The sequence below is a fragment of the Mastigoproctus giganteus genome, unplaced genomic scaffold (assembly GCF_048544385.1).
Source record: "Mastigoproctus giganteus isolate SK-2022 unplaced genomic scaffold, ASM4854438v1 scaffold_20, whole genome shotgun sequence".
In the NCBI taxonomy this organism is placed as follows: Eukaryota; Metazoa; Arthropoda; class Arachnida; order Uropygi; family Thelyphonidae; genus Mastigoproctus; species Mastigoproctus giganteus.
Window position 1 is genome coordinate 533,087 of NW_028328297.1, and position 6,745 is coordinate 539,831.

A 6,745-nucleotide genomic window follows, 5' to 3' on the forward strand; every position below is an offset into this window, starting at 1 on the left:
GTTGTTCATTTTCTTCAAACAGTGGACTCTTTCTTATGTGACTGATATGCTCTAGGAAAGTCAGTTTTTTGTCAAAAACTAATCCTAAGAAACGGACACTATTTTTAACTGGGATGATCTGTTCTTTCAGCTTGAGTTCTGGGTCAGGATGGAGATTCTTTTTTCTGCAGAAATGTATACATGCAGTCTTTTGTACCGATATTCTATATCCATTTCTTTCTTTCCATTTTATGACTCTGTTAATGGCTACTTGCAATTGCCGTTCTATTGTCCTCATATGCTGCGCTTGATAAGAAATGCTGAAATCATCAGTATAAACAGTTGTAAAAATATTGTTTCGGATTTGTTCTATTATTGTGCTGAAGTGGACTGCACAAAGTGCGGCACTAAGTACAGATCCTTGAGGGACCCCTTCTTCTTGATAAAATATATTGGAAAGTGTATTGTTCATTCGAACTTGGAAGGTCCGATTCTTAAGGAAATTATGTATGTAGAGGGGTAGATGTCCTCTAAGGCCAAGTTGATGTAACCTTTTAAGTATACCATATCGCCACGTGGTATCATATGCCTTTTGGATATCAAAATTAACTATGACTTGGTGTTGTTTCCTGAGAAAAGCATTTCTTACTTGAGATTCCAGTTGTATAAGTACATAAGTATTTTTGTATCATTTTTTCCTTCTTCCAAATTTCACACTCTCTTGAATATGCAGTATGTTCCCCTTTACAATTTACACATTTATGGTTTCCAGCTGTGCAAGTAGAAGTGGCATGTTCTTGCGAACCACAGTTTGCACATGTTAATTTTCCTCTACATACTGTCTGTGAGTGACCAAACTTCTGACGGTTGAAACAACGGAGAGGGTTCGGGATGTACGGTCTTATATTGCAGTGTAGATATCCAGCTTTTACTGATCTGGGTGCTTTAGGCGTGTTAAAAGTGAGTATCAGATTCTTGGTGGGGGTGATTATCCCTTCTTTTTTAATTGTAATTCTTTTAACACTAATGACTCCTTGTTCCTGAAGCTCGATTTGAATTTCCTCTTCGGGCACATTTAGAAGGTCCCATTCCGTAATGACACCTTTTGAGGTATTTAATGTATTGTGTGGGGATACTATTACTGGTATTCCTGCAAAGGTTGTCATTTGTCATAATTTTTCGGAGTGTTTAGCATTGGCCGTTTCTACCAAAATGTCGCCTGATTTTAGTCTTAACTTGTTTTGGTGTGCCAACATAACTCTCAAGAGTCTTTTGTATGAGAAAGGGTGACAATTGTCCTACCGCTTTCTCAGTATTTGAGTGTACAATAATATATGTTGGAGAAATTAAAACTTGAGTCAGTTTTTAATCTCTTTGTGGAGACAGATTCATTTCTATCGCCTTTTCTGATTGTCTTAGAGGTGTCTCCGAAAGAACTAGATTTCTCATATCTTGAGTCAGTTCTATTCGGGTCCGTTGACCCAGTGGATTCCTGGGTATTGGAGTCAGTTCGCTCCATTTCGCCCTGGAAGGGAGAGCTGTTCCCTTCCAGGTTACCGGCCCCGCCACGTGGGGCAGGAGCAGTGCCACCCTGTGACCAAGCACTAGGAGGTTAGTGATTAATATATAACAAACAATAAAAGGGAGAGAGAAGGTTGCTTTCCTTCCTAATCTAGTAAAGTTGCTTTCTTTGCTATGGATTATTTAATTGTGTGTTAATAAATGCTTTAAAGAAGGAAACGATTTCTACTTCAAGAACGAGCGCTAATTCAGAGCAAAGTCACTTGATCACAGAATCGCTTGGCACTTGGGGCCGTGTAGTCAGAACTCAACATGTGTGAACATTAGTACTCCTAGGTTGACTTTTAATTTAATATCTCTTTGTTGTCCTCCAAGTCACGAAATTGTTAATTCTATCCATTATATGGAAACTGTTTTCAGTGAAATTGGTTGTAGTACTTTAATTATTGCATTGGATTCCAATGCAAAGTCTAACTTATGGTTTAGCGGCATGACTGATCAGAGAGGTCGCTTAATGGAGGACTTTATTTTAATGAATAATTTGTGTGTAGTCAATATATCAGGTCAGCCTTATACTTTTAACAATATTCATGGCAGGTCGAACATTGATTTGACTTTAGCTACTCAGGGGTTATCCAGACGAATCTGTCATTGGCTTGTGAAAACGGACTATACGAATAGTGATCATAGATCTTTGGTTTTTCATATTAATTTGACTGATTTAAATACTTCTTTAGATTTTGATAATTTTGAATTAACTAGATTTACGTATAAGAAGATTAACTGGTCTAGTTTTGCACGGTCAGTGGCTTTAGATTTTTCAGGAGACAATATGGTTAATTTCAATTTTTTAAATGCTTGTGAGTATGCTGCTTTCGTTCAGTCTTCATTGCTTAGAGGCCTCAGTTGTGCCTCAAGAAGACAACGAATTAAGAGTCGAGTTGTTAATTGGTGGAATGCGGAATTATCCAGGTTAAGGAAAGAAGTATTTTTATGTAGGAAGGCATATCAGGCATATCAGAGGTATAGGCAGTGGGGGTGAATGAGGCTCAATTTTATCACGCATGTTATAGGAATAAAAAGAAAATTTATTATAGGGCTGTTTATGAGAGTAAATTAAAGGCTTGGAGAAATCTAGTTACTAGTGTGGGCAATACAGATCCTTGGGGATTAATTTATAAACTAAGTATGAATAAAGTAAGACCTGGAGAGATAATGAATACAGTAATCGTTAATGGTGTGGAAACAACTGATTGGATTACAACAGTGCAGACAATAACATCGGAGTTGTTTCCTCATGAGGAAGGAGGGGGGGAGACAACAGAGCAAGAAGGCATCAAGGACTCTAATGTAACATACCTTGGGTCTGTTGATATTAGCTTATTTACTTTAGAGGAATTGAGAGCCGTTTCTCAGAAAATTAACATTTCCAAAGTTCCGGGGATCGATTTCGTAGAGAATATCGCTGTTCTTAAAGTGATTGAGCTTTATCCTAACATCTTGTTAAACTTATATAATAAATGCTTACTTCAAGGTACCTTTCCTGGGATCTGGAAAGTTGGTTTGATCAAGCTGTTTGTTAAGCCGGGTTAGTTAGTTAGTTGGTTGGGTTTTATTGGCGCATCAGCAACTAAGGCTATAATGCGCCAAAACCTTGTCATAAAAAAATAAAACGTTCAGTGACCTAATGAATTAGGTCACTAAGTCAGAGTATAAACTGTAAAAGATAAATATCAGTAAACAAGTAACAATAATAAGGTAGATTTTTTAAATGTGCGTAAAGAGGTTTACTGATTTTAGGAAACTAAAAATAGCAGACACGTGGTCATTGTCAGATAAAATCTGACTGAGTGTATACGGCTCAGTCAGATGGTTAAAAGCGGTAAAACGAGCATTACTAAAACTGGAACAGTTACATAAAATATGTTGAACAGATAAAATGGTGTTGCATTGCTCGCACATAGGAGGGCCATCAGCCCTCAGCAAAAAGGAGTGTGTTAGATGACAGTGTCCTATGCGGAGCCGAGCAAGAACAACTTCCTCTTTGCGATCCCTGCGTAAACTGGACCGCCAAGGATGGATCACAGGCTTAATTCGACATAGTTTATTTGTAATAACCAGGCGATACCACGAATCTTGCCACTGAGATTGCAGGTTACTACGGATCACTTGCCTGTAGTCTGTATACGGGACTAACAGGTCAAGATTATCCGTCAGGGCTGCCGATTTGGCTGCAGTGTCAGCCAAATCATTTCCTCTAATCCCGATGTGACTCGGGATCCAGCAGAAGCGGATATCGAATCAACTTACAAAGAGGCTGTATATTATCTGCTGAATTCGGGACAGGGTTGGATGATTAGTGTGTGACATCGCTGATAAAGCGTGTAGTGCACTCATTGAATCGGCATATATAATACACCGTTGGTAGCGACGTTTTCTAATGTGATCTAGAGCTAACTCTATGGCATGCAGCTCTGCAGTGTAAATGCTGCAGTCAAGGGGTATCTGCTCTGATATGGTATTGTTTGGAAAGACAGCAGCAGATCCCACATACGATTCTGACTTCGAGCCATCTGTGTAAACTGGCAAGAAGTCAGAATGTTCTGCACGATGTTGTGAATAGAGCTGAAGGTAGACAGAAGACGGAGTATTAGACTTCGTCGCAATCTTGAGCGAGAAGTCACATGCTGGTGTTTGTGCATGCCAGGGTGGAAGGGCTCCTCTGGTGATCGGGAAACCTTGTCTACCGAGATGTTAAGTTCATTGAGTAGCTCTTGAACACGAATGCCGAAAGGGCGATTGGCGGTCCGTCGTGTGTTTTAAAGATTTTCCCATCGTGGCTCAAAAACGGATGTCCACGTGAGATGGTCCGGCAGGGACTTCAGCTTAAAGGCATATTGTAGAGACAACAGCATTCGTCGAAGCGACAAGGATGGTTCATTTGCTTCGACATACAGACTTTGGACAGGTGATGTTCTGAATGCACCCGTAGCGATACGAATGGCTTGGTGATGAACGGGGTCAAGCCAACGAACAGCGCTATTTCTGGCAGATGCATATACCTGAGACCCATAGTCTAATTTTGAGCGTACAAGTGCACGGTACAGACGCAGTAGAGTGCATCGGTCTGCACCCCAAGAGGTAGAGGAGAGAGACCGGAGAATGTTAAGCCCTCTCGTGCACTTTGTACGTAGCTGACGAATGTGTTGCACAAAAGTCAGCTTTTTGTCAAATATGAGTCCCAGGAATTTCGCCTCTGATACAACTGGAATGGTGCTTTGTCCAAGTCGTAATTCAGGCTCAGGGTGGAGGTTACGTTTGCGACAAAAATGTACGCAAACGGTCTTCTCCGGTGAGAACCTGAAACCATTGCCCGTGGCCCAGGAGTTAAGACGGTCAATAGTTTGTTGCAGTTGTCTCTCAATAACCCTCATATTGCATGATTGAGAGAATATACTGAAGTCATCGACATAGAGTGCACTGTTTATAGTTGGAGGAAGTTGTTTAGAAATAGAATTTATTTTGATGGCAAAAAGCGTAACACTTAAGACAGATCCTTGTGGTACCCCCTCCTCTTGGCAAAAAGGCCGCGAAAGGGCGGAACCTACACGAACTTGGAAATAATGAGAGGATAAAAAATTTTTAATGAAAATGGGAAGGTGGCCTCTCAGACCGCGGTTGTAAAGGTCTTTTAAAATACCAAATCTCCAAGTTGTGTCGTACGCTTTTTCCATGTCAAAGAAGATGGACACCAAATGTTCTCTTTTTAGGAAAGCATCTCGGATAGATGTTTCCAGTCTAATTAAGTGGTCCAGTGTGGACCTGTTTCTTAGGAAGCTGCATTGAAAGCGGGAGAGAAGGTCGTTCGATTCTAAATACCATAAGAGACGAGCATTGACCATTCTCTCCAATATTTTGCACAGACAGCTGGTCAGAGCAATAGGACGATAGTTTTTTGGACATTTAGGATCCTTTCCTGGCTTAGTAAAAGCAAAAATAGTTGCCTTGCGCCAGGTATCCGGAAAGTGCTCTTCGAGGAAGATTCTGTTTTACAGGAAGAGCAAACGGTCCATGGATTCTGATGAAAGATGTTTGATCATTTCATAATGGATGTTGTCTGGTCGAACAGCGGTAGCCTTTGTATGTGCGAATGCTGTTTTCAGCTCATGGATATTAAATGGCCCATTGTATGGGTGGGAATCCTTCGATGTGAATTTAAGGGCCTGTTTTTCAGTTTTGCGCTTTCTGACCAGGAACTCTGGGGAGTAAGATGATGTTGCAGAGATGTTAGAAAATGTTTCCCCAAAAGCATTGGCTATTGCAGTAGAGTCTGCAATAGTACATCCATTATAATCAAGGACCGATGAGGGATGTGCCGTGTATTTCCCCTTCATTTTCCGAATTTTATCCCAGACCACCTTAGAATTAGTGGACTGAGTAATTGATCATGTAAAACGGATCCACGATTCCTTTTGACTCTGACGGCGGATGTAACGTGCTTTGGCTCGTGCGCGTTTAAAGACTATAAGGTTGTTCGTGGTAGGATATCGGCGGAATATCCCCCACGCTTTATTTTGAGCCTTTTTTGCTACTGTGCATTGTGAATTCCACCAAGGTTTGGGAAATGGTGGAAACCGGGCAGATGTTTTTGGAACAGTATTCGCAGCTGCTTGGACGATAGTTTCTGTGATGTACTTTACTGCATCATTGATAGGCTCCTGACGGACGGTACTGAGGTCAAAATTTGCCTGATGTTGGAAGGCAGACCAGTCAGCCTGATCAATCTTCCACCGTGGTAACCTGAAAGGAAGACACGGCCTCGCACTGTAATACGAGGTTATCACAGGGAAGTGATCACTTCCATATGGATTCTCCTCCACTTCCCAAGTGAGTGAAGGGAGTAGAGAAGGGGAGGAAATAGAGGTCAATGGCAGAAAACGTACGGGTAGGCATGTGGAAGAAGGTATTTGTTCCAGTATTTAGAAGGGAAAGGTCACTGTCATTTAGCATATGCTCTATGACTCGTCCCCTTCCATTGATGTTAGCACTACCCCACAGGGTGTTATGTCCATTAAAATCCCCAAGAAGTAAGAAAGGGGGAGGCAACTGCGTTACAAGATCATCAAGGTCTTACTGGGAGATGTCAGTCCCAGGAGGCAAATAAATAAATTATCTTTTTATACTCCGGGACGACCAAACGGTCAGAGGAGTTCACAAAATAGACAGAATACAAGAAACAGCACCG